The 26971-nt window shown below is 36.8% G+C and overlaps 1 protein-coding gene across 4 annotated transcripts in view; it reads left to right on the plus strand.

Moving 5' to 3' along the window:
• The window catches only part of STRN3 (striatin 3), a 110091-nt gene that overhangs the window by 12273 nt on the left and 70847 nt on the right, over positions 1-26971 (plus strand). Inside the window, exon 1 of one of the 4 annotated variants that reach the window (XM_039247119.1) lies at positions 25343-25406. The exons of the other annotated variants lie outside the window; for them this stretch is intronic. The gene's annotated coding sequence lies outside the window, so the exon portion shown is untranslated. Of the gene's footprint in view, positions 1-25342; positions 25407-26971 lie in introns of those variants that run through there. 4 annotated transcript variants of the gene reach the window in all.

Raw genomic sequence — 26971 nt, forward strand, 5'->3', positions numbered from 1 at the left:
GCTCCAGGCTCTGAACTGTCAGCACAGAGCCCAAGGAGGGCTCGTACCCATGGACTGTGAGATCATGACTTGAGCCAACGTTGGATACTTAACCGGTTGAGCCACCCAGGCACCTCTTAAAATTTTTTTTAATGTTTATTTATTTTTCAGAGAGAGAGAGCAAGCAGGGGAGGAGCAGAGAGAGAGGGAGACACAAAAGCCAAAGCAGGCTCCAGGATCTAATCAGTCAGTACAGAGCTCAATGTGGGGCTCAAACCCATGAACCCATGAGATTGGATGGTCAACTGACTGAGTCACACAGGCACCCCTCTCCTATGGGTATTTTATAAACTTAAGCAATGTGTTGCTCCCTTCTCAGGACTCAAAGTGACATGCGTGTATCCTTACATTGTTGGCACTTTTATTTTTTGTTGATAATATTTTCACTTTTCTGCTTCCCAGTACATTGAAGCCACTCATTAATAAGAGTTAATATTTGATTTGATTGAATTTGATTGAAACATGCCATAGTGTTTGATTACATAGATGAAAACTGTACATGTCTAGAAAAAGAACTATTAGTAATAATATCTGCTAATATTTAATCATTTTTGTTTGTTGGGAATCATTCTGATTTTCATACCATGTCTGAATCATAGATACAGTTATTTCTATTTTAGAGAGAAGGAAACATGGACAAGATGTTAAATAACTTGCTCAACATAAAATAATAGAGGTAATTGCTTTAGATTCTGTGTCTCCCTCTCTTTCTGCCCCTCCCCTGCTTGTGCTCTGTCTCTCTTGCTCTCAAAAATAAATAAAATATAAAAAATAAAATAATATAGGTAATGAAGTCAGGAGCTGCCAAGTTGCTTTTGAACAATATGTTACAAAGTTAATATGTATACTTGGTGTTCATTGAGACCACCTAAGTGGTAAAGAATTGTAAGCAAATGACTAATGGATAGGCTCAGTGTGACAAAATCTTAAAAAAATTTGTAACTGGAGCAATTATAAATGTTTAGTGAAATTTTGGATCTTCAGATAGTTTGTAAGAAAGATCTTTAAAATTCTTATTGAATGGTTTCAAAGTTTTTTTAAATTTTTTTATTTTTATTTTTTTTAATATTTTTTATTTATTTCTAGGAGAGAGAGAGAGAGAGCATGAGCAGAGGAGGGTCAGAGAGAGAGGGAGTCACAGACTGAAACAGGCTCCAGGCTCTGAGCTGGCAGTCAGCACAGAGCCTGACGCGGGGCTCGAACCCACGAACCGCGAGATCATGACCCAAGCGAAAGTCGGACGCTTAACCGACTAAGCCACCCAGGCGCCCCTCAAAGTTTTTTTTTAAATAGGTAATGAGTGGTTCAGAATTAAGTCTTGTACTTAATCGTGTGCCTGTCCGCCCTTGAACCCACATTAGTAACCACTTTTATTAGTACTATATCCTTCCCATGTTTTTTCATGCAAATAGATGTAAACAAATATACAGTACCCTATTTTTCACTTTTTGGTTTGATATTTCTTGGAAATTATCTGCTTTAATAAAGAGCATTCTCACTTTTTTCTCATAGCAGCATAGTATTCTGTATGGATTAGCCAGTTGATTTAACTACAGTACTTTGCTATTGCTGGATGGTTGTGTTAAATTTTCCCATAGCATTTATAATTTAAATGTGTGAGCGACCAGTGTTGCTGCCTCAAAATAAACTCTGTTGAATTGCTTTTTGTTAAAGTTTTTAGCATGTGTAAAATTAAAATTTTATTTATTGCTTTGTTATTTCATGTTTGCTTTTAAATCTGAATTTAAATAGGGGTCCTGAATATTTTCTCTTTGAAAACTGTTAACCAGGGGTTGGTTCATTTAAACTGTAAGTCTGTTACTGAAATCTTGGGAGAATGAAGGAGAAAGGCAAAATGAAGAAGAAATAGAAAAAATGGGGGTGAGGTAGATGGGAAGAGGATAAAGGTAAATGATAAACAGTGGGCAAGTATAAGAATAGGCAACGAATAGTCGTCTCCGGTAATAAAATAATTTTAGAGTGGCTTAGACTAACATTTGTTTTGTTGGGTTTTTTTCCTAAAGCTTTAAGAAATGGACTCGACTTTCATAAAATTATATTTAAAAAGGGGGTGGGGATAGGGATTTGAATTCTAGAAAATCAATGCTTATGAATATTTATGCTTAATATATTCACTACATCTGGGTCATTTTCTTCCTAACCTTTAATGTAATTTATAATTTTAGACTTGTTTGCTTGTTTTCCTTCTTAAGATTGATAGCAAACCGAGAGGAAGAGTCTACCTTTTTTTTTTTTTTTTTTTTTAATTCATGTATATATACCTAAGGTGATAGTAAAGGACCTGGCACATAATAAGTATTTGCTAAGAATTTGTTAAATGAGTGAGGTTGGGGCGCTTGGCTGGCTCAATCAGTAGAACATGCAGCTCTTGATCTCAGGGTATTGAGATAGATCCCCATGTTGAGTATAGAGTCTACTTTAAAAAAAATTATAAATGGGTGAAGTTGCTGAGGACATTCCATTAAGCCGTTATATATATTAGATTTGTAGTATATAATAGGGAAAAAAGCCCACAAGATGGAAATAATAATAGTAAATTACTGCTCTTCTTTTGACCTCTCATTTGATACTGGAATGAAACCAAGCTTTGTTTTTTTATTATGAGGTATTCAAAATTATTTATTCCCTTCTTCCCCTTCTGGGAAATGGAGTATAAAAGAAATCACAACATAATTAAAATTAATCTCTGCTTGGGATTAATGGGGGGGGCAAATTACTTTGTCCTCCTAAAATGATAATGAGTTATTTTTATGAAGAATATTTAATGACTACTCAGTGCTTATGATAAACTAAAAATAAAAGAGTTCCATCTTATGTGCTAAGTCAGCTTTATAAAAAATATGTTGAAAAATACCATACAAGTATATAAGATACCTTTGTGATTTGGGGGTAGTGGGATTATTTGCAACTTTTCTGTTTTCCTTATTTTAAAAAATGACCCAGCAAACATTGCAGAGTAGATATTTTATTAAAATGGCATTTCAGCAATGGATGTTTCTTTTTCTTAAGTTTTAAAATTTATTTTGAGAGAGAGATGTGGGAGGGACAGAGAGGAAAGGGAAGAAAGAGAATCCCAAGCAGGCTCTGCACTGTCAGCTCAGAGCCCTATGTGGGGCCTGAACCCAATAATGAAGCCAAAACCAAGAGTCAGACACTTAACCTACTGAACCAGGTGCCCCAGAAATGGATATTTTCTTTATGTCTGTATGGTTATTGTTGAAAAATACTTAATCATAAAATAGCAAGTTGAATTTCCTACTTTGTTTTGTTTTGTTTTCCTTAAAGTTAGCTGTAAGACCAGTTTGGGCTTGAACTCACAACCCCAAGATCAAGAGTTACAGGTTCTAGGGGTGCCTGGGTGTCTCAGTCGGTTAAGTGACCGACTTCGGCTCAGGTCATGATCTCACGGGTCGTGGGTTCAGGCCCCACCTCTGGCTCTGTGCTGACAGCTCAGAGCCTGGAGCCTGCTTCTGATTCTGTGTCTCCTTCTCTCTGTGGCCCTCTCCCACTCATGCTCTGTCTCTGTCTCTCTTAAGAATAAGTACAAAAAAAAAAACACTAAAAAGAAAAAAAGGGTTATGTGTTCTACCCACTGAGCCAACCAGGTGCCCCTGAACTTACTAGTATTTTTAATGAATTTATATACTAGTTTATCTTTTCCCCATTCCTTTTTTTTTACTGATTTCCTTAAAAACTGATAGATACTCTGTTTCTTCTTAAGATTTTATTTTATGATTAAAATTTTTGTTTTGTGGTTGCATTTAGTAGCTTTTAATTTATTTTGTAAGTTTTTATGTTTTTAATATTGTTTAAATAATCAATTTATATAAAAATCAAACTACAGGAATGTCAAAGATAGTGACTTGCTAATTTTACTTTTATTTTATGTTTATTATATTTATTTTTGGGTATATATTATTTCAGAGCTTTTTTCTTTCTTTTTTTTTTTAAGATTTTTATTTTAAAGTAATCTCTACACCCAGCCGTGGGGCTCAAACTTACAAACCTGAGAACAAGAATCACATGTTCTATTGACTGAGCCAGCCAGGCGCCTCCCCCAGAACTTTTTGCATACATACACAAAAGTGATTCTTTTTTTTTTCTTTCTTCACAAAAGTGATGCTTAACTGGGGGGCAATTTTGCTCCCAGGGGATGTTTGGCAGTGTCTGGAGACATTTTTGGTTATCACAACCAGAGTGGAGGTGTTACTGACATCTAGTGGATAGAGGTTAGGGATATTGTTAAGTATGCACTGGACAGTCTTCTACCCCCCAGATAAAAAAAGTAGGTAGTCTTAATGTCAGTAATGCTGAGGTTTGAAGAAACCAAGGTACAGCTAACTGTGTAAATAGATCATCTCCATTCATGTCCAGTGCTTAGCAAAATGTCTGGTAGTGGTATTTTTGAATGAGTATATTAGGGGAAAAAAAAAAAGGCCTCATACTATAATTTATCATAAATATTGTACCACCTCAATGTACATAAATCTCCCTAATTTTTAATATCATAAAATTTTATATTTATGAATAGAAATAGAAATACTGTCATTTCTCAATTTTGCTTAGAAATACATGGAATAGTAGAATGCTTATGGCCAAAATAGTTTGTCTTCTCCCCATCCTGTTCCTCTAGGTGAGCGTTCCAGAAATAACCACTGTTGACTCTTCTGATATTTACTTCCTTATTTTTAAGTAGTAGAAATATAAAACTGTCTCTGATAATATTTTACATTATCTTTTAACTTCCTGGTGTAGAAGAGGATTTATCACACCCCTTTTATCTTCTTTCACCATATTTCAGTATAGGTAATAAAATTAGTTAAGTCATTAGATTTTACATTATTATTACCATGTAAATAATAGTGAATCAATTGAATAATGTGAATACTTTCCCCTTTTTGTACATTTTTTTTTTGTTTTTCTTGGAATTATGTGCCTCTTTTTATTTAGTTTTCTGTGTACTTATTACTATTTTTTCCAAAGATCTTAGAAAGCTGTAAGGGTTTCAAAACGTGAGAGTGCATCATACTATCTACCAGTTTTGCTGCTTGTAGAGAGGGAGAAGAGTGGAGAGAATTGTCTAGCCCCTTGCTCTGACCTAGATTTTTAAAAAAAAATATTTATTTTGAGAGTGAGTGAGAGAGCATGGGGGGCACGGCATAGAGAGGAGAGAGAAAATCCTAAGTAGGCTCGGTACCATCAGTGTAGATGGGTTCTGGGGGGCTGGATCTCACAGCGCTGTGAGATCATGACTTGAGCCAAAATCAAGAGTCTGTGGCGGCACTGGGTGGCTCAATGAATTGAACATCCAACTTGGGCTCAGGTCATGATCTTGCGGTTCATGGGTTCAAGCCCCACATCCGGTTCTGTGCTGACAGCTCAGAGCCTGGAACGTGTTTCAGGTTCTGTGTCTCGCTCTCTCTCTCTCTGCCCCTCCCCTGCTTGTGCTTTGTCTCTCTGTCTCAAAAATAAATAAACAAAAACTTTTTTTTTTTTAAATCAAGTCTATGCTGTGTCTGCTGACCAGCTCAGAGCCTGGAGCCTGCTTCAGATTCTGTGTCTCCCTCTCTCTCTGCCCCTCCTCCTCGGTGTCTGTCTCTCTCAAGCAAAAATCAACATTAAAAAAAATCAAGGGGCAACTGGGTGGTTCAGTAAGTGTCCAGCTTCGGCTCTGGCTCAGGTAATGATCTCACAGCTTCTGAGTTTGAGCCCCGATAGCGCTCTGTGCTGACAGCCCAGAGCCTGAAGCCAGTTTTGGGTTCTGTCTCCCCCTCTCTCTCCCTCCCCAGCTTGCGCTCTGTCTCTGTCTCTCTTAAATATAAATAAGCATTAGAAAAAATTTTTGTTTAATTAAAAAAAAAAAAGTGAGAAGCTTAAGGGCCTGAGACACCCAGGTTCCCCTGATGTAGACTTGTTCTTAAGTTTTGATACAGAGTGGATAGTCTGAAACTTCTGTGGGATGTTCTGTTTGTTTATTCAGAAACTTGTGTCCGCTGTTCAGCAGTTGGGAATCCCACCCTCCCCCCCCCTTTTTTTTTTTACTGGATTCCATTCCTGCTTTTTTCCTGGCTTTGTTCTTCCTTTTGCTGAAATTGTTATCTGATTGATTCTTGAGAAAATTTACATATGAGGTACATTTTAAGGACTCGTATCTTTTTAAAATGTCTGTTTTAGTCTTAGACTTGATGGGTAGTTTGGCTCAAAGTAAATTTCCATCAGCATTTCGAGTACATTTTCTTGTCTTTGAACTTAAAGTATTGCTTTTGAAGAATTTAGTGGGTCTTACTCTGGGTTCCTTTTTATGCAGGATTTGAATTTTTCTCTAGGTATCTTTGGTTTATCCTGGTGTTAATAAATTTCATAAAAGTGCATATTGTGTCAGGCACTGAGAGTATTCTTTTACTCTGTAGTCAAACCTTTTTCAACAGAGGGCACTGTAGGCGTTTACGTAGTTACTATTTTTGAGTTAGACTTTATTGTGCTTGTAGGGATTTGAGCACTGTGGCCCCCAGACACTAAATAAATTCCAGTATAACCTTTTAGTTATTGGGACAACTAGAAATGTCTCCTAACATTTTCAAACACACTCTAGAGAGTAGCAGTACTAATCTTTTTTGAGAAGTGTTCATTTAATCCCAAATCATTAGGGCACATTTTTTGTTGATTATGGACTTGCTGGCTTAAAATTTTTCTTCTGTCTCATGTTTTTCTTTTCTTTTTGGTCTATTCTCTGAGATAAATTCTTCCAACTATATTTTTCAGTCTTTCAATGTTTTATACCATTTTCTTGGGATACCTGGGTGGTTCAGTCCCTTAAGCATCCAATTCTTGATTTCCGCTCAGGTCATGATTTCCTGGTTCATGAGATAAGAGTCCAGCATTGGGCTCTGTGCTGGCACCATGGAGCCTGCTTGAGATTCTCTCTCTGTCTCCCCCCCATCCCTGCCACACACACGTGTGTGAGCTTTTTCTCTTTCTCTCTGAAAATAAATATAATAAACATTTTAAAAGAGCATTTCCTTGTTTGAACTTTTAAAAGAACGGTATTCTGTTTTTGTTGTACGTATTTTTTTTTCTTTAGCATAGTGGAGTTTCTGTTTTTGAAGGTTTCTTTACATGTATTGAAGGTTTCCTTCAAATTTCTTTTTTCTTTTACTTCTCTTCTTCATTACCTCATGCTTTCTTCAAATATTGGTGACCATTGACTATCTGTTCATGCTTAAGAGTAAGATCCTATAAGGCTAGATGGTAACTATGAGATTTTTTTTTGCCCCTTCTCTTAAAACTTTATTTCAGTTCTTCAAAAAGGTCTATTTAATATTTGTTTTTAAAAATCATTGACAGTGACTTTTAATTTGCTTTAGCCTTCCCATAGTTTTTTCCTAAATCCTTAATTATTTATAATTGGTTCTCTGAGCTTATAATTCTCTGACTTCTCCAGATAACTTCCTTTGCAGACTTCTAATGGTCTCAGATGTCCATCATTGTGATTTTCTGAAATCTTAACTATATAGAAGTAGAATGCTACATTTTGTTTTGAGCCTACTTCCAGGATAGTATTCTGTCTCTGCTGAACTTTTTTAAAGTCTGTTCTTCTTTTAAGTCTTCTGTCAGTTCTCTCCAGAATTATTTTTTTTTATATCCTATACTTTCCGTTAGTAGATGGTCACTTTGTTCCTAGATTTTTATTTTTTCCACTTTACCAGCCTTATGTAAACTGAAGTCAATGACTATCCTTTAGTTATTCCTTAAACCATACTGTATCTTTCTGGTTAGTAGTGTCTTTGTGTTCTACACTGTTTTCACAGTTCTGGTGTCCTTAAATCATAGTTTTTGCAAACCAAGTTCAATTTATTGAAGTTCCCTTCTCAAAACCAGGTGGTGTCTCATACCTTTAGCTTCTGTTGTGCTGTCTGGTATAAACAAACATACGCATGTAGTGCAGATGATTTAAATTCAGTTTCTAAAGAAAGTGGGTTTTTTTATTTTTATTTTTTTGATTTAGTTTTTAATTTAATTTATTTTTTTAATTTACATCCAAGTTTGTTAGCATATAGTGCAACAATGATTTCAGGAGTAGATTCCTCAATGCCCCTTACCCATTTAACCCATCCCCCCTCCAATAACCCCTTCAGTAACCTTCTGTCCTCCATTTTTATGAGTCTCTTATGTTTTGTCCCCCTCCCTGTTCTTATATTTTTGCTTCCCTTCCCTTATGTTCATCTGTTTTGTATCTTAAAGACTTCGTATTAATGAAGTCATATATTTGTCTTTCTCTGACTAATTTCCCTTAGCATTATACCCTCTCATTCTACCCACATAGTAGCTGATGGCAAGATTTTATTCTCTTCGATTGCCGAGTAATACTCCATTATATATACATACCACATCTTCTTTATCCATTCATCCATCGATGGACATTTGGCTCTTCCCATACTTTGACTATTGTTGATAGTGCTGCTATAAACATTGGAGTGCATGTGCCTCTTTGAAACAGCATCCCTGTATTCCTTGGATAAATTCCTAGTAGTGCAGTTGCTGGGTCATAGGGTAGTTCTATTTTTAATTTTTTGAGGAACCTCCATACTGTTTTTCAGAGTGGCTGCACCAGTTTGCATTCCCACCAGCAGTGCAAAAGAGATCCTCTTTCTCTGCATCCTCACCAACATCTCTTGTTGCATGGGTTGTTAATGTTAGCCATTCTGACAGGTGTGAGGTGGTATCTCATTGTGGTTTTGATTTGTTTATCTCTGATGATGAGTGATGTTGAGCATTGTTTCATGTGTCTGTTAGCTATCTGGATGTCTTCTTTGGAGAAGTGTCTATTCATGTCTTTTGCCCATTTCTTCACTGGATTCTTTGTTTTTCGGGTTTTGAGTTTGATAAATTCTGTATAGATTTTGGATACTAACCCTTTATCTGATATGTCATTTGCAAATATCTTCTCCCATTTCATCAATTGCCTTTCCTGATTGTTTTCCTCTGCTGCAGAGAAGTTTTTATTTTGATGAGGTCCCAATAGTTCATTTTTGCTTTTGTTTCCCTTTCCTCCAGAGACATGTTGAGTAAGAAGTTGCTGTGGCCAAGGTCAAAGAGGTTTTTGCCTCTTTGAGGATTTTTCTCCTTGAGGATTTTGATGGCTTCCTGTCTTAAAATTCGGTCTTTCATCCATTTTGAGTTTATTTTTGTGTATGGTGTAAGAAAATGGTCCAGGTTCATATTTTTTTGCATGTCACTGTTCAGTTTTCCCAGCGCTGCTTGCTTAAGAGACTGTCTTTATTCCGTTGGATATTCTTTCCTGCTTTGTCAAAGATTAGTTGGCCATACGTTTTTGGATCCACTTCTGGGTTCTCTATTCTGTTCCATTGATCTGAGTGTTGTTTTTGTGCCATGGTTTTTTCTTGAGAAGTAACAGTATATCATTTTTGTTGTTTTTATGACATAATAATACTGTAATTGACTTTTTCCCCCAACTTGTAAAATTGTAAACTACAAAGACAGAACTTATCATCTTAACCATTTTTAAGTATACACTTCAGTATTAGGCAGCCATCACCATAATCATGGCCAAAACTCTTCATCTTGTGAAACTGAAACACTGTATGCACTAAACGATAACTACTTTTTCCCTGTAGTCCTTGGTAACTACCTTTCTACTGTCTCAGTGAATTTGACTACTCTAGGTATCTCATGTAAGTGGAATAATTCTTTTTTGTCTCTTTGTGACTGCTTTATTATACTTACCATTATGTCCTCAGGGTTCCTCCATGTAACATGTCAAAATTTCCTTCCTTTTTAAGGCTGAATAATACATTCCATTGTATGGATATACCACAGTTTGCTTATCCATTTATCTCTTGATGGATACTTGGGTTGCTTACACCATTGAGGTATTATGAATGATGCTGCTAAAACATGAGTGTACAATTATGTCTTCAAGACTCAACTTTTGGTTAACTGACTTTTACTTGATAATAAAACCGATAAATTTAATACTTACAGGTAATAGCCTTTTTCATCTAATATGGTGTTCTTTTCAAAATCTGAAATCAAGGCATTTGTCTTTTTATTGATTTCTTTTAAAAGTTTGAACATTTTTTTAATTTGTAAGACTGGCAGATTTACATGAAATCATGTGACTGCTGATTTAAGACAACAATGCCTAAATCAGACCTATCAGAGTTTGAATCTGATTTAGAAATTTTCAGCAGAAGTACACAAGGCAGCTAGTTACTGTCTGTAAATTTTCAACTGTTCCACCTTCCCCTCTAACTCAGCAGATGTCTTTACCTCCTACTTAACACAGAAAATAGAAACCCATCAGATGGGGAATTCTTTATATTCCTGCTACCAAGTCTACAAATTGTACATGTGCACTCATAGCCTTTCCTCTTAGGCTGCTCTTAAAATGGGAGTCATTTCTTAAAAGGCTGATCTCTACTGATTGTTCATTTGTTTATTCAGTCATTGGCTATTTATTAAGCACCTACTCACTCAATAGGTGTGTGTCAGGGGATAAAGCTATAAACAAAAATATAAAAATTAAAAATAAAAATAAAAATAAGTAAAAATAATAAAACATAAAGCTCTTGTCCTCTTGAAGCTTTGATTCTCTTAGGTAGAGAAAGAAAATAAAGGTCAGATGGTGATAAGTGCTGTAGAGGGAGAAAAAACTGAGAAGTGTGATTTTTTTTTTTAAGCAATGGATTTGTGTGTAAGAGATTACTGTTTAAACAGGGGAATACCTCACTGCTGAACATTAGATATCTTTTGTTCCTCTCTTCTTTTAGTATTGTCTACTTTTTTGTAAGATATTTTCTGGTGTACCATTTTATTTTTTACTTATTTATTTATTGGTGCACCATTTTAAGTTGTTCTTTTACTATGGCTTTTTCAGTTACTTTGTTAGTGGTTATACTGAGGATTACAGTTCACATTTTATCAAGTTTGGATTAATGCTAATTTAATTTGCAAAAACAGACAAAAGCTTTGCTCCTGTGAAGCTCCACATTCTCTTCCTCCTCCTTCATGTTACTATTATCTTACAAACTACATCTTTTCTGTTGTATACTATCAACACATTCTTTTTTTTTTAATTTTTTTTTTTACATTTATTTATTTTTGAGAGAGAGAGACAGAGCATAAGTGGGGGAGGGGCAGAGACGCAGAATCCGAAGTAGGCTCCACTCTCAAACCGCGGGGCTCGAACTCATAAACTGTGAGATCATGACCTGAGCTGAAGTCCGATGCTTAACTAACTGAGCACCCAGGCACTCCTAACACATCTAATTATTTGCTGAATGTGGTCATCTTTTAAATCAGATAGGAGGAGGGGCGCCTGGGTGGCTTAGTCGGTTAAGCGTCCGACTTTCACTTAGGTCATGATCTCGCGGTTCCTGGGTTCGAGCCCCGCATCGGGCTCTGTGCTGACGGCCAGCTCAGAGCCTGGAGCCTATTTCAGAGTCTGTGACTCCCTCTCTCTCTGACCCTCCCCTGCTCACACTGTCTCTCTCTCTCTCTCTCCTAGAAATAAATAAAACATTTTTAAAAAAAAATAAATAAATCAGATAGGAGGAAAAAAAGTTACAAACAAAAATATACTTACAATGTCTTTCACAGTTACCTGAAAAGTTACCTGTACTAATGTTCTATATTTTCCATATGGATTTCAGTTACCAGTTAGTGTCTTCTCATTTTAGCCTGAAGGGCTCCTTTTAGTAAGTTTTTTAGGGCAAGTCTACTGACAACAAGCTTTTTCAGTTTTTTTTTTAAATTAGGAATGTCATAATTTCGCTTTCAGTTTTAAAGAATAGTTTTGTTGGATGTAGAATTCTTGGCTGACACTCTCTTTCACCAATTTAAATATATTGTCCCACCTCCTCCATGCTTTCTCTGAAAAATCAGCTATTAGTCTTGGGAGGATCCTTCTTGCTTGATTTTTTCAGGATAATCCCTTTCTCATTGGCTATTGACAGTTTGATTATAATGCTGTGTTGGTATGGATCCCTTTGAGTTTATGATACTTGAAATTCATTGAGCTTCTTGGATGTATGTATTCATGATTTCAAAAAATCAATTGTACAACATTCTGCTTGTACAAAGTCTAAAGTTAAGGACCATGGTTATTTAAAAGTGTTCTGTCCTTTTCTCTCTCATCTCCATGTCATGCATATATTGGTATGTTTAATGGCATCTCACAGGTTTCTAAGGCTCTGTTCATTTTTCTCCATTCTTTTTTCTTTTTTTCAGACTGGCTAATCTCAGTTGAACAGCCTTTAAGTTTGCTGATTCTTCTGCCTACTTACCTACACTGTTGAGCCATTCTATTGAAATTTTCATTTTACTTACTATATTTTTTGAATTTGTAATTTTCATTTGTTTTTTGTTTGTTTATTTTGAGAGGGGTGCAGAGAGAGAATCCTAAGCAGGTTATGCACTGCCAGTGCAGAGCCTGATTCGGGGCTTGAACCGATGAACTGTGAGATCATGACCCGAGCCAAAATCAAGAGTCAGATGCTTAACCAACTGAGCCACCCATTTGCCCCTTTGTTTGTTTGTTTTTAATAATTTTGTCTGTTGATATTCTCAATTTGGTGAAACATCATTTTCAGATTCTTCTTTAGTTCTTTAGGTATCATTTCCTATAGTTTTAATATTTAGAATAGTTGATTTAAAATCTTTAGTAAGCTTAGTGTCTGTGCTTACTTAGGGATAGTTTATATTGACTTCTCCCTTTTCCTTCCACCCCTCTGGATAATTTACTGTTACTATTTTTGTTGAGTGACTATGGAACTAATACCATAAAGTGTGTATTTTTTGTTGATATATGTGGTTACTGAAGTCTCTTATCAATAAGCTAATGAATAGGCAGAGATTTCCTTGGAATCCTGAAACATGTAAGTCTTTCAGTCTTTGCTAAGTAGGGCTCTGTGTATATATTGGGACATACCTTGGGACTCTGCCAGGCAGTTTACACCTCTGTGCTGGCTTTCTTTTCTGCGTGTACAAAGTCTAAAGTTAAGAACCACAGTTTGATAATTGCCTCTGATTGTTTTTCACCAAAGGCGCCCAGAGAAATTCTGTCTGGACTGGATGAGCTGAGTCTGGTCAAGTAAAGCCAGCTTTGCTAGAGTAGAGTCTTCCAGGGAACCACCAGACATGTCAGATAATGGGTTGTCTGGGAATGGGACTTTGAAGGAGCTCCAGTCTTGTTCTGGCCCCGCTAGTGGCTGCTAATTTTCACTGTCATTACAGGCTATTGGTTTTCATGGCTGCATAGAACTGGGATGTGATGAGAATAAGGCAAATTAAAATGCCACAAAGCTTGCCATTCTTACCAGAATTCAGCCATATTTGTGGAATAAACACTCCCCCCCAGATTGCTGCAATCCTTTATAATTTCCACTGTTATGAAAAAGATGATTCTTAAAACTTTTACCAGTGTTCTCATTTCTTTCATGAAGGAGAGAGTTTCAGAGGTCTTTACTCTGCTACTCTTGCTCAGATAAGAGTAACACTAGCACTTAATAAGGATGTGTAGGTTCCCTCTCCAAGCTTTGAGGGCACAAGGGGACCTGAGGATTGAGGATTTTCAGGTTAATCAACCCATGTCCCATCCCATTTTTTCACAGTTCCAGTTCTTTCTCTTTTACTACTCAGTCCTTAACCTTGACTTAGCAGACCTGTCCTGAGAGTTCAACTTTTTTTGGAGTTCTGCCTCTCGTGATTAAGACCTTGTCTGGCCCTTTATTTAGCCTTCTGTGCCTTTTGCTGCCAGAGATGAGTGTCTTTTTATGCTACCAAAGAACCTTCTGGCTTTCACATTTAGCTTTTAAGTCCCCATTACTCACTTTGAGCTCTTATGTTTTTCAGAAGGGTTAATTGCCTTTAATAACAACAACCTAATTTCAGGGTCCTTAGGATTACTGTTCTCCTTGTAGTTCTCAAATGCCTGATACATCGGACCTTCCAGTGTAGGGTTTGGCAAACCATGGCTTGCCAAATCCAGTTGTGAGTCTGCCTATTTTTGTCATATCCCATCTTTTAGAAGTAGTAAAACAAAAACAACAAAGAAGACTATGAAATACTAATCTGGTCTTTAAAAAAATTTTTTTTAACATTTATGCATTCTTGAGAGACAGAGCATGAGTGGGGGAGGGGCAGAGAGAGAGGGAGACACAGAATCGGAAGCAGGCTCTAGGCTCTGAGCTGTTAGCACAGAGCCTGACGTGTGGCTCGAACTCACAACCTGTGAGATTGTGATCTTAGCCGAAGTCAGATGCTTAACCGACTGAGCCACCCAGGTGCCCCTAATCTGCTCTTAAAAAAGGTTGACCAACTTCTGCATTTCCTTTCACTGGAAAACTACCCAGTTTACCAACAGTCAAAGTTGTTTTGTTTTTTTAATACTTATTTATTTTGAGAGAGAATGAACACATGAGTGGGGGAGGGAGGGAGAGAGACAGAGAGGGAGAGGGAGAGAGAATCTCGAGCAGGCTCGCTCTGTAGTACAGAGCCCAACACACGGCTCAATCCCACAAACCTGAGCTGAAATCAGGAGTCGGATGCTTAACCAACTGAGTCACCCAGGTGCCCCTAACAGTGAAAGTTTTAACAGTTGAGTACCACTTTGTGCAAGGGGCTCCCTGTTCTACTCAGTACTAGTGATGGGTTTCTCTGCCATTTGGGCAGCTGGGTGATCCAACTCCAAAACTTGAAGTTATATGAATAAATATTGTTATAAAGTGGTAAATGTTGTAAGAAGAAAAAGAGGAGAGTAAAGGTTAGGAGGTTTATAGGAATGTGGAACAGTTGGTAGTTTTTGAAAGGAGAGTTAGGATAAGTCTCATTGGAAAGATGACATTTGAATAAAGATTTGGTAAGGGAGTTAGTTATGTGGATTCGTGGTGGGTGAACTCACTGGCATTGCAAACAGGTAATACAAAGGGCCCAAGGCAAGAAGGTGCTAGATGTGCTCAGAAACTAGTAAGGTGACCAGTGTGTTTGAGGTGGAGTGGAGTGTTAGGGAGAGTGGTAGGAAGGGAGATCTGAATTGTAAAAAAGGATCAGACTGTTTAGGCCATTGTAAGCGGGGGACCAAAAGTTAGATTTTAATACTCATTTGTTTTGACTAGGGACAAAGCTGTAGAGTAGGAAGACAAATTGTGTGGGAGAAAAAAAATTATGTATATTTTTATCAGTGTGAGAAGAGAGAAGATAAATGAATGCTTAGAGGGAATTTTTAAAATGCTTTAATTCATATTTATATATGAATGATATTTTTAAAAGATGATTGATATTTTTAATGTTTTCCCTGAACTTGAGGTATACGAGTGCACTTAATTTTAAGTACACCGTTGTTTGTTTGTTTTTTTACACAAATTTATACATCAATGTAACTATCAACACAAATCAAGATAGAATGTTACCAGTGCCTCAGATATGTCTATTTTGTTTTTACTTTGTCAATACTCCCAACCAGAATTAACTACTATTCTTTCATTATGACAGATTACTTTTGGGGGCACCTGGGTGGCTCAGTCAGTTAAGCGCCAGACTTCGGCTAGGTCATGATCTCACAGTTGGTGGGTTTGAGCCCCGCGTCGGGCTCTGTGCTGACTGCTAGCTCAGAGTCTGGAGCCTGTTTCAGATTCTGTGTCTCCCTCTCTCTCTGACCCTCCCCTGCTCACGCTGTCTCCCTCTCTCTCTCAAAATAAATAAAACATGAAAAAAATTTAAAAAAAATAAAGCGGTGCTTTAAAAAAAAGATTACTTTTGCCTGTTCTACATTTTTTAAATGTTTATTTTTGATACAGTGCAAGTGGGGGAGGGGCAGAGGGATAAGGAGAGAAAGAATCCCAAGCAGGCTCCACCCTGTCAGTGCAGAGCCAAGTTTAGGCCTAGCTCCGTCTCACAAACCATGAGATCATGACCTGAGCCAAAATTAAGAGTTGGATGCTAAACCACCTGAGTCACCCAGATACCCCATTGCCTGTTTTACATTTTAACATTACAGTTTTACAGTAAGTACTCTTTGGTGTCTAGAGTATTTTTTTTATTTTGTTTTTTACTCAGCATTATATTTTCTATTCCTGTGCCCTTTTTTTATCTAAAATTCTCCATGCTATTATGATTCTTCACTCCTTTTTAAAAGTTTATTTATTTGGAGAGAGAGAACAAGTGTGCAAGCAAGGGAGTGGCAGAGAGAGAGAATCCCAAGCAGGCTCTACATTAACAATGTGAAATCTTGACATGGAGCTCAGTCCCCCGAACTGTGAGGTCATGACCTGAGCCAAAATCAGAGTCGGATGCTTAACCGACTAAGCCACTCAGGCATCCCTAAGATTCTTCACCCTTGAAAGAGAGAGAGAGAAACAGAGTGTGAGGGGGGGGGGGGGGGGGGGGGAGGGGTAGAGAGAGGGAGACACAGAATCTGAAGCAGGCTCCAGGCTCTGAGCTGTCAGCAAAGAGCCCAATGTGGGGCTAGGACTTACAACTGTGATATCATGACCTGAGCTGAAGTTGGATGCTTAACTGACTGAGCTCCCCAGGTGTCCTGACCACCTGATTTGATTTTTTAAAAACTCTGTAAAAAAAATAGTGTTGATTGAGACACTTGGGTGTATAGGAGTATGGATTGTCTATTAGATAGTAAAAAACAATTGTTGTTAATTTTATTAGGTGTGGTAATGGCTTTTGTTCATGTAAATGAAATACCCTCATTTGTTAACCAAAGTACACAAAAGTATTTATGGGTGAAATACTATATCTTGGAATTGGTTTAAAATATATCATTTGGGGAGGGAGAAGGGGAAAGGATAGGGAGGAGATGAGATGAAAGACGATCATCAAATTTGATACTCTTTGGAAGGTAGGTGATAGATACATGACATGTATGTGATGACATAACAAAATTTAACATCTTTCTAAGTATTCAGTGGTGTTAAGTGTATTCACATTCTGTGCAGCCAATGTGCAGAAGCTTTTTCATCTTGTAAAACTGAAACGATTTTTACCTGTGCAACAACAGCATTCCATCTACCCTTCCCCTCAGCCCCAGGCAATCACTGTTGTTTGTGTTTCTGTGAATATGACTATAGCTGCCTCATATAAGAGGAATCATATCATATTTTTTTTTTTATTACGGACTTATTTCACTTAGCATAATGTCCTCAAGGTGTATCGATATTATAGTATATGTCAGAATTTCCTTTTTTAGGGCTAAATAATACTCCATTGCATGCATATACCTCAATTTGTGTATTTCTTCATCTCTGATAGATGATTGGGTTGCTTTCACTTCTTGGCTTTTGTGAATAGTGCTGTTTTGAATATTGGTATGCAAATACCTCTTTGAGACCTGCTTTCAGTACTTTTGGATAAATACCTAGAAGTAGAATTGCTAGATCATGATAATTCAGTTTTTAGTTTTTTGAGGAATTCCCAGTCTATTTTCCATAGTGCCTATACCATGGCACTATGGTACATTCCCATCAACAGTGTACAAAAGTTTCCATTTCTATCTTTGTCAACACTTGTTGTTTCTTTGTTTTTTCTTTTTATGCTCCTCTTCCTTTTTTTTTTTTTTTTTTTTTTTTAACAGTAGTCCTCCTAATGGTTGTGTGGTGATTATCTCATTGTGGTTTTGATTTGCATTTCCCTAATGGTTAGTGGTGTTGACCATCTTTTCATATGCTTCTTGACCATGTGTTAATCACCTTGGGAAGAAATGTCTATTCAAGTCTATTTGCCCATTTTTATTTGTTTTAATTTTATTTGTTTTTCTAAAGTTTATTTATTTTGAGACAGAGAGAGGGAGAATCTTAAGCTCTGCAGTATCAGTTCAGAGCCCGGTGCAGGACTAGAACTCAAGAACCATGAGATCATGACCTGAGCTAATCAGATGCTTAACCAACTGAGCCACCCATATGCTCCCACTTGCCCATTTTTTTTTTTTTTTTTTTTTTACAAATAGTTTATTGTCAAATTAGTTTCTACATAACACTCAGTGCTCATCCCCAAAGTGCCCTCCCTCCATGCCCATCTCTCCTCCCCGCCACATCCATCAGTCCTCAGTTTTTGTCAGCATTCAAGAGTCTCTCATGGTTTGCCTCTCTCCCTTTCCCCCACCATTTCCGCCCTTCTTCTCCCCCTTGGTCCTCCGTCAAGTTCCTCCTAATCCTCCTATACGTGCAAACATATGGTATTTGTCCTTCTCTGCCTGACTTATTTCGCTCAGCATAACACCCTCAAGGTCCATCCATGTTGCTACACATTTGCCCATTTTTTTTTTAAATATATTTTTTAAATGTTTTATTTATTTCTAGGAGAGAGAGAGACAGAGACAGCGTGAGCAGGGGAGGGTCAGAGAGAGAGGGAGTCACAGACTGAAACAGGCCCCAGGCTCTGAGCTGGCAGTGAGCACAGAGCCCGACGCGGGGCTCGAACCCACGAACCGCGAGATCATGACCTAAGTGAAAGTCGGACGCTTAACCGACTAAGCCACCCAGGCGCCCCTAAAAAATATTTTTTAATGTCTATTTATTTTGACAGAGAGTGTATATGAGTGGGGGAGGGGCAGAGAGAGAGAGAGAGGGAGACAAAGAATCCAAAACAGGCTCCAGGCTCTGAGCCATCAGTACAGACACCAACACAGAGCTCAAATCCATGAACTGTGAGATCTTGACCTAAGCAGAAGTCAGACGTTCAACTAACTAAGCTACCCATGTGCCCCTCACTTGCCCATTTTTAAATTAGGTTATTCGTTGCTGTCAAGTTTTTTCTATACTATTATTTCTGCTCTTGTGTTGGAGGATACTTAAAAGAGGACTTCCTAACATTTTTTGTATATTCATTATACTGTATGTTACATGTACTGATATATTCAAATACATACCGCTTTTTAGTGGTATTTTCTAATAAGCCTTTTCACAGTATGGCTTCTGCCAGCCGCGAGGCTTCTAGTTTTATCTCCCTTGTGTGTCTTCTTCCTTTCTTATTCCCTGCTCCCCCTAGACCTATAAAGTTCCAATCATACTGTTTTTCTTTAAATTCTGTAAAGTTAGTGTATTCTTTCTCTCAGGCCTTCATACATGCTGTTCTCTCTATGTGGAGTACTTGATCTCCTGTTTGAACTTTCTTCTCTTCAATTTAAAGTTTAGCTGTTGCTTCTTTTGTGAAACCATCTTTGAGCCTGCCAGTGTAATTTATAATTTAGGCCCTCCTCCTATGTAGTGAACTTCCTTTATCGTAAAATTTATTAAGCTGCATTGCACATTTGATCTGTTTACTGTTTCTCCTGTAGTAGGCTATAAGCTCTGTGAGAGTACGATTGTATTGGCCTTTTATGCATCATTGTATCCCTAGAGCCATAGGAAGCACTCAGTAAATATTGTTAGAAAAATGAAGACCAGTACCAGTGTTTAGAGAAATTGCTAATACTTGTAGGGTAGTGTGGGTGATACAAAATTGAACATGAGTTCTTTTATTCATACAGCTTCAAATCTAGTGGAGGAGAAGGAGGTTTCCTCCACACATTTGATATAACAATAGGCTGTTAAGTTTTTTATGAGTTTATTTGTACAAAAATCAATTTAAATTGAGCACCAGCAGACCAGAAGTTGTTAGGAGCGCACTGCAGACAGGATTCAGGGAAAAGACTTAATTAACAAGGAGGTAATACAATTTGAGAAAGCCTGGTTGGCTGTTCGTGATTTGTTGTCCCTAGATTTTGATTTCTTAATCTTTAGGCATTAGCTTAAGGTTCGGTTTGCTGCTTCTATAGGCTACCAAGGCATTAAAGCCACCTCACTGTAATGGCTTTCTTGTTTAATTTAACAAGGCTAACCGATACGATATCTGGGCTTAGGCTAATGAAACTAGAGCCTGGGAATACAGCTAACTTAACCCTGAAGCAGCTGATTAGACCATGATTAGTGTCTTCTCTTTCTTATATCATTTGGGGTAAACTAGTTGATAATTGTGTTAATTATCTTAATCTCAGTTACTTCCTTTTCTAGTGTTGTCACAGATGGAATTTTCTGTGCAGTGACAGTTTTAGGCAAACAATTACGGTTATATTTTTCTGGCACTTTTCTTATATACTTAGACGTTCAAGAAAGTGCGCACACCACCACCACCACCCCCTGCCCAAATTCCATTTGTGTTATCTCATAAGAGTCTCTGTACCCCTGAAGACTCTACTGGAGTACCCTAACACTCTGGTTTGCTGTTACATTACTTGTGTTTAGCTCCTTGGATTGTTGAGCCAGGATTTTTTTTTTTTTTTAAATCTGTATAGGAGTCTTTCCTAAATTTGTAGCCTCTTGTTCTGTCCCAGATGCACATTTCTGAATTGGAATAACGCAGATGCTCTTATATTCTCTGGGCTTTTTATTTTTAAAATTTTCAATGTTTATTTTTGAGAGAGAGAGAGAGACACAGCCCATGAACGGGTGAGGGGCAGAGAGAGGTAGAGGTAAAACAGAATCCGAAGCAGGCCCCAGGCTCTGAGCTGTCAGCACAGCGCCCATCGTGGGGCTTGAACTCACAAACTGTGAGATCATGACCTGAGCCAGTCGAATGCTTAACCAACTGAGCCACCCAGCCACCCCTTAATGTTTATTTTGAGAGAGAGAGAGTGTGCACAAGTAAGCACAGGAGAGGAAGAGAGAGAATCCCAAGCAAGCTTTGAGCTGTCAGTGCAGAGCCAGACATGGGGCTCTAATTCCCAAACAGTGAGACTATGACCTGAGCGGAAGTGAAGAGTTGGTCACTTAACCATCTGAGCCACCCAGGATCTCCTGGGCATTATTTCTGTTTCTTAGTGTAGCTTGTTATTATCATCATTAAGTCTATAATTTGCACAGAATTCATTTCCTTTGTTAATTATTCTTACTCTTTACCATCTAGACATTTAAAAAGAGAAAAATTTGTATTCTATCCCAGTTTTGTGGCTTTATCACCATTCATTTATATGCTTTAATTTTGTTGCACTATGGCTCAGCAAAATTTTACTTGTATATATTGTGTAGTAAATTTATTTGGTAAAAGTAAGAGTAAATAACTACAAATATGTTGTGAGGTTCTAGCAAAAATATGCATAACTCATTAAATGTAGGAATTGGTATAAACAGCATAGAAAAATTAATGTCTAGAGCAGCTTTGTATGTTTTGCTAATAAACACTACACAAAGTAAACTCTATGTAGGGTGGATGTGTGTATGTGAAAGAGAGAATGTGTGAGAATGTTAAAATTCAGAATTGTTTTTTATCCCCCTTTGACTTGAGAATTTGTATTAACTTCACTACTTCACTACTATAAAAATCATTGATACCATTGATTTAGTAATGGGGCTATATATCTCAGTTAAAGTACATGTGAACCAGAATGAATGGTACTTTTTCTGTTTATTTCCTAGACTCAGAGAAACATTAATTTATTCACATTTTTAGCTGGCACCATGCCTTATACAGAATGGAAAATGTAATTTGAAAGATAATAGGTTGGTATGGAGGGATGTAACAATGTGGCCTGCGTTTTCAAAGAATTTACTTTCTGCATTGTATGGAAAGTAAAAGAACTATAGGAATAATGTTAAGTAAAAGGTTTATTACTTTTTAGATTAGGTATTTCTCTCATTTGCAAATATATCCTATATAGCTACTGTTACAATGTTTGGATTCCTGATAAATGCTTGGGTTCTTGAAAGTATTTGGGCCAAATGCATATCATTTCTAAGCAGAACTTGAGGCTGTCCCTATAAGGACAAACTCATCTCTATGTGTCTTCTCTACCATCAATAGTTTATCAGTACATTTGACACTTGAACTATGCAGTTAGGGGCACTGAAAATCCTCATTTAAGTTTTGATTCTCTTAAAACTTAACACTAATAACTACTGTTGAAAGGAAGCTTATGGATAATATAAACAGTTAACACATTTTGTATGTTGTATGTATTATATATTTTCTGTATTTTTACAGTAAAGTGAGCTAGAGAAAAAATGTTAAGAAAATCATAAGGAAAATAAAATTACTTACAATATTATATTCCATTTATCAAAAAAACTGTGTAAGTGGACCCATGCTTCCCAAACCATTGTCGTTTGTGGGTTAACTGTACTTCACTTTAGATCTCAAATGTGTGTGCTTTCTAAACATTAAGCAATTCTGTGACGCCAGCTGGGTGTTTTGCAGTTTAACTCACTTATGACAGTATCTACCTGGAGATAACATCACATCCCACAAGTATAATGGCTCAGTCCCATATGACACATTCCCCTCCTCTGCCCCTTCACGTGCTGATTGCAAATGCAGTTTGTCATACGTGCTTTTGATCCACCATCTATAAATCAGAGGTTCTGATTATCTTGCCCCATACAAAAGACTGTGGTCACAAGTGGGCCAAATTGAGGACATCCTATTTTGGGGAAACTTTAATAAAGTAATAATATCTACATGAGCTGTTAATAAAGAGAATTTCCAAAAAGCATTATTCTTCTTTTCACTAATTTTCTTAAGATGATTTAAATATATATCAGAGATTGTGTTCAGGTTTTTTTTTCTCTTTGGAAATTTAAAAATTGAAGTTAACTGTTTATTCATGGTTGGATTATTAGCCCTATGGCACTAGATATGGCTGTAGATACCTAGGACTCCTAAATTCAGAATTCTTTCAGCTTATTCATGCTCAGTTTAAATGTCTTACGTTTTCTTGGGACGCCTGGCTGGCTCAGTCGGTTGAGCGTTCGACTTTGGCTCAGGTTGTGATCTCACGGTTCGTGGGTTCGAGCCCCTTGTGGGGTTCTGTGCTGACAGCTCAGAGCCTGGAGCCTGCTTCAGATTCTGTTTCCCTCTCTCTCTGACCCTCCCCTGCTCATGCTGTCTCTCTCTCAGAAATAAACATTAAAAAAATTTTTTTAATAAATAAATGTCTTAACGTTTTCTTAATTTTGATCATTAGTGTTTGAATTAACATAGAGTAGGTCAACAAAATTTCTGGAATCAGAAACACAATTATTTAACTAAAGTGAATTCTTCTTTTAAGCATATGAAAAAAAAACTCTGAGCATTTTTTAGAAGTAATGTCATGTTCTATCATAGATGAATTAAACACTTCCAGGTTTGAGATTCAGCTAGAAGTTGTACATATATGGTCATTCCCATATTTTACAGTTGAGAAAACTGAGAAACTATGTAATATGACTTCCTTCATCTATTCAACAACAAATATTTATTGAGTTTTTCCTTATTCTATGTACTGTCCTGGGTAAAAGGAATACATTAGTGAACAAGACAAATATTCATAATTTTCTGGAGCTTACATTTTTGTGGCATTTGTCTAATTGGTAGCAAAACAAGGACATTTGATTTTGTTTAGTATTTTGATTTTCTTAGTATGAAATTGGGCTAGCAAGTATTTAGCATCCTGCTTGCAGATTCAAAAGTTCAGATTCAGTAGTTTTGTCATGGCTGCCAGGAACCTAAGTTATGTAAAGAATTCTTCTCTAACACTGAGGCAACATTATTGATACCTACTTTGGGTTTGGGAGGGGAACTGGTAGCATCATCAGACTGTCAACCCTGCCATTGTTTCTGTAGTTGGTTTTCTCTCCTCACTCTGTTGAACACCATTTTGTAATCAGGAGAAGCTGCTCTGGATAGAGACTGCTTGGATTCAAATCTTACAGGTCTCCACTGCTATTAATTAGCATGATGACCGAGTTTCTTACCCTTCGTGCCCCATTTGTTCAGTAAAGTGGGGAAAATAATACCAACTCAGAATCATTGAGGAGCAAATGAGTTCATATATTTAAGTACTTAAAACTGTGTTTGGCACCATAGCACTGTAGTGGTTATTATTCCTCATTTTCATTCACAATTCTCAGAGTTCCAAAGTTTGATAATTAAAAGGTTTTTGTCAACCAGTTGATGGCAGAAACCTTATTTGGAGTAATACAAAACTTCTTAGTCTTTATCCTACTTACTGGAAAGTCTTTACAAGTACTTTGGTGTATTTGTTTGATTTTTGTTAAAATTTTCATTGGATGAGTTGTTACCTAATGTGTGGTATATACACTTCAGTAATAAATTCCAGAGCACATCTCGCTTGAAGGTTTTGATAAAGGAATGCAGACCTGTACTGGTGAAACTCCTACTGCTTAAATAAGCGTGTCTATTTTGCACATTAATATCTCAAAATTTGTAATGATGTTTAAAATTTTTAAAAAACACAAGCAGGGGAGAGGGGCAGAGGGCGAGAGAGACAGAATCCCAGGCAGGCTCCACACACAGCACGGAGCCCAATGTGGGGCTCCATTCCATGGCCCTGGGATCATGACCTGAGCTGAAATCAAGAGTCAGACTCTTCAGCCACCTTAATGATTTTAAATAGCTTACCTGGTAAGTAATTGCCTCAATTGATGACTGAAACAGTGCTTTAATTTTTAAGAGAGTAATAAATTCCCCTCAGCTACTGTTCTTGAAAACTTGCTTGTAAGATTTTTGTTGTTTGTAAACTTATTTTTATTATAAAATTTGAAATATCTCTCGAGAGTTAAAAAATGGTTTCAAGAAACATACCAGTCTTGAACATGTTTGCTCTCCAACAAGAATCATGTTTTTCCCCTCTAATTTTAAAGTGCTGTGAAAACCATTTTGTGATTTTTATTACAGTGTAGTAATCTTTCATGTAGTCACCATTCTTGTTATTGACTCTTTTGAAGAATCAATCCTGTCAGGGGGAAAAAAAAAAAAAAAGAACAAAAGCCAAAAGTCACAAATATTATTTGAGATATGGCCAGGTGTAAATTACCTGGCCATATCTCAAAAAATATTTCATTCTCTTTTCAGAGGTACATAAATAACAAAAAAAATGTTAGAAGTGGAGTTTATTTCTTTTTAGCTTAAATAGAATTTGTATTCCTAACTTAGCACAAAATAGAATGGTTGAGGGAAGGGGAAGACTTGTTGCCGGCACTTGAGTTATATAGATAACACATTTGACCAAGAGTTGAAAAACTTTTTAAAAAGTTGGTAGAACCTGGGGCACCTGGGTGGCTCAGTCGCGTAAGCCTCCGACTTCACCTCAGGTCATGATCTCACTGCTTAGGAGTTCCAGCCGTGCACTGGGCTCTGTGCTGACAGCTCAGAGCCTGGAGCCTGCTTTGGATTCTGGGTGTGTCTCTCTGCCCCTGCCCCGTTCACATTCTGTCTCTCTCAAAAATAAATAAGCATAAAAAACATTTTTTTTTAAGTTGGTAGAATGTTTTAAGTGTAGTGTTTTGATAGGAGAAGTGGTTCTGTGAAGCTCAGGGGATGTGTCAGTTTTACTCTGCTGATTCTGAGTAAGTGCTATAAAATACCGTATTACTGTTTTTGCAATATTTTGGAGTTTCTCTGAACTTGTATATGCTGTACTTACAACTGATTTAGAAAATAGTTATAATATCAGTAAACATGTTTTTAGAGAGCCCATTAAAATGGCTTACAGTATTATACTTAAAAGGGGATATAATTCCTCAATGGAGAATGGGTTTGCCTAGAACTTAATGCTTTCAAATACCAGATAAATGAGAACTTACTAGAATAGAGTTCATAGTTGAAAATCTCCTGTGCTTTAAAACAACTATTGCCATGAAAAATGATACTGGGATTTTAGAGGATGGAGTGGTATTTTTATTAAATTTTGTTCTGGGCTCTGCTAGAAGAGATCAAAACAAAATAGAGATTTTATTTGCCTCTGGAAGTTTTAGTATTTTATTGTTCTTCTTTTCTCTGGAATTCTTACCTATCTATAATGTTGGAAAGTTATAACAAGCCGGCTTTTTGTTCATTAAGAGCACAGTATGCCATTTGAGTGTACCTTGTTAAATGAGGAACTGCCTTTGTATCACTAGATGATTATACAAAGATTTCTAAGTAGTACCTTAGTACACTGAATTATGAGGCTAAGGATGTTTGTTTTAATATCTAAGCTTTTTGGTGATTCTGATATTTAGCTAGGTTTTGAAACTTCTGTATTAAATATGAATTATCTTGTATTTCATTTTATATAAAATATCACTGGGTCAGCTGAATCTTTTTACTTTTATCTTAAATTACTTATAATGGCTTAATCCCAGAATAAAATCACTTGTATAATTCTAGTTGATCCTTAGGGGAGAGGGTACTAACACTTGCGAGCCTACTATTTAGAAATGTAGTGTTTTGAACTTTTAATAGTTGATATAATCTGATTTTATCTTTAATTTGCTTATATACCTAAAGTATTTAAAACTTGCTTTGTTAATTCCTAGGGATATTAAGTTTTGCTTTTTAATGGTTTTATAGTTTCTATATAAATATCAGTTTTCCAAAAAGTTCTAAAGAATGTTTTTAAATCATTAAATTAAAAATCACTTGTCTCTAATGTTTGCATTTAGCTTAAATTTTGTTTAGAGAAAACTCTTATAGTAAAACAGATTTTGTTGAGTAATGTATTTCTTTGTTTTAAGCAAGATACTCTTGGAAACTATAGTAATCGTGAAATAACTTAAGGCTTGTATTAGCTCAGTGGTGAATATTTTGCACTGGTGACCTCTAGTGGTCTTGCAATTTAAAAGTGATCTGTCAGTATTAAGTAATTTTTTTTTTTTTTTGGTCTCGTGATAATCACATGCTGATTGTTGAACCTGTTGAACTCAGATGATGAACAAAATATGATCCCAGTTTTCTTCCTCTTTACTCATATTTGTAGAAAGAAAAATTGTCTTAAAAACAACATTAGAGGGGCACCTGGGTGACTCAGTCGGTTAAGCGTCCGACTTCGGCTCAGGTCATGATCTCACAGTACATGATTTCACTGTTCATGGGATTGAGCACAATATCGGGCTCTGTATTGACAATTCAGAGCCGGGAGCTTGCCTCAGAA

Source organism: Hyaena hyaena, unplaced genomic scaffold, assembly GCF_003009895.1.
Source record: "Hyaena hyaena isolate Hyena2069 unplaced genomic scaffold, ASM300989v1 scaffold_291, whole genome shotgun sequence".
NCBI lineage: Eukaryota > Metazoa > Chordata > Mammalia > Carnivora > Hyaenidae > Hyaena > Hyaena hyaena.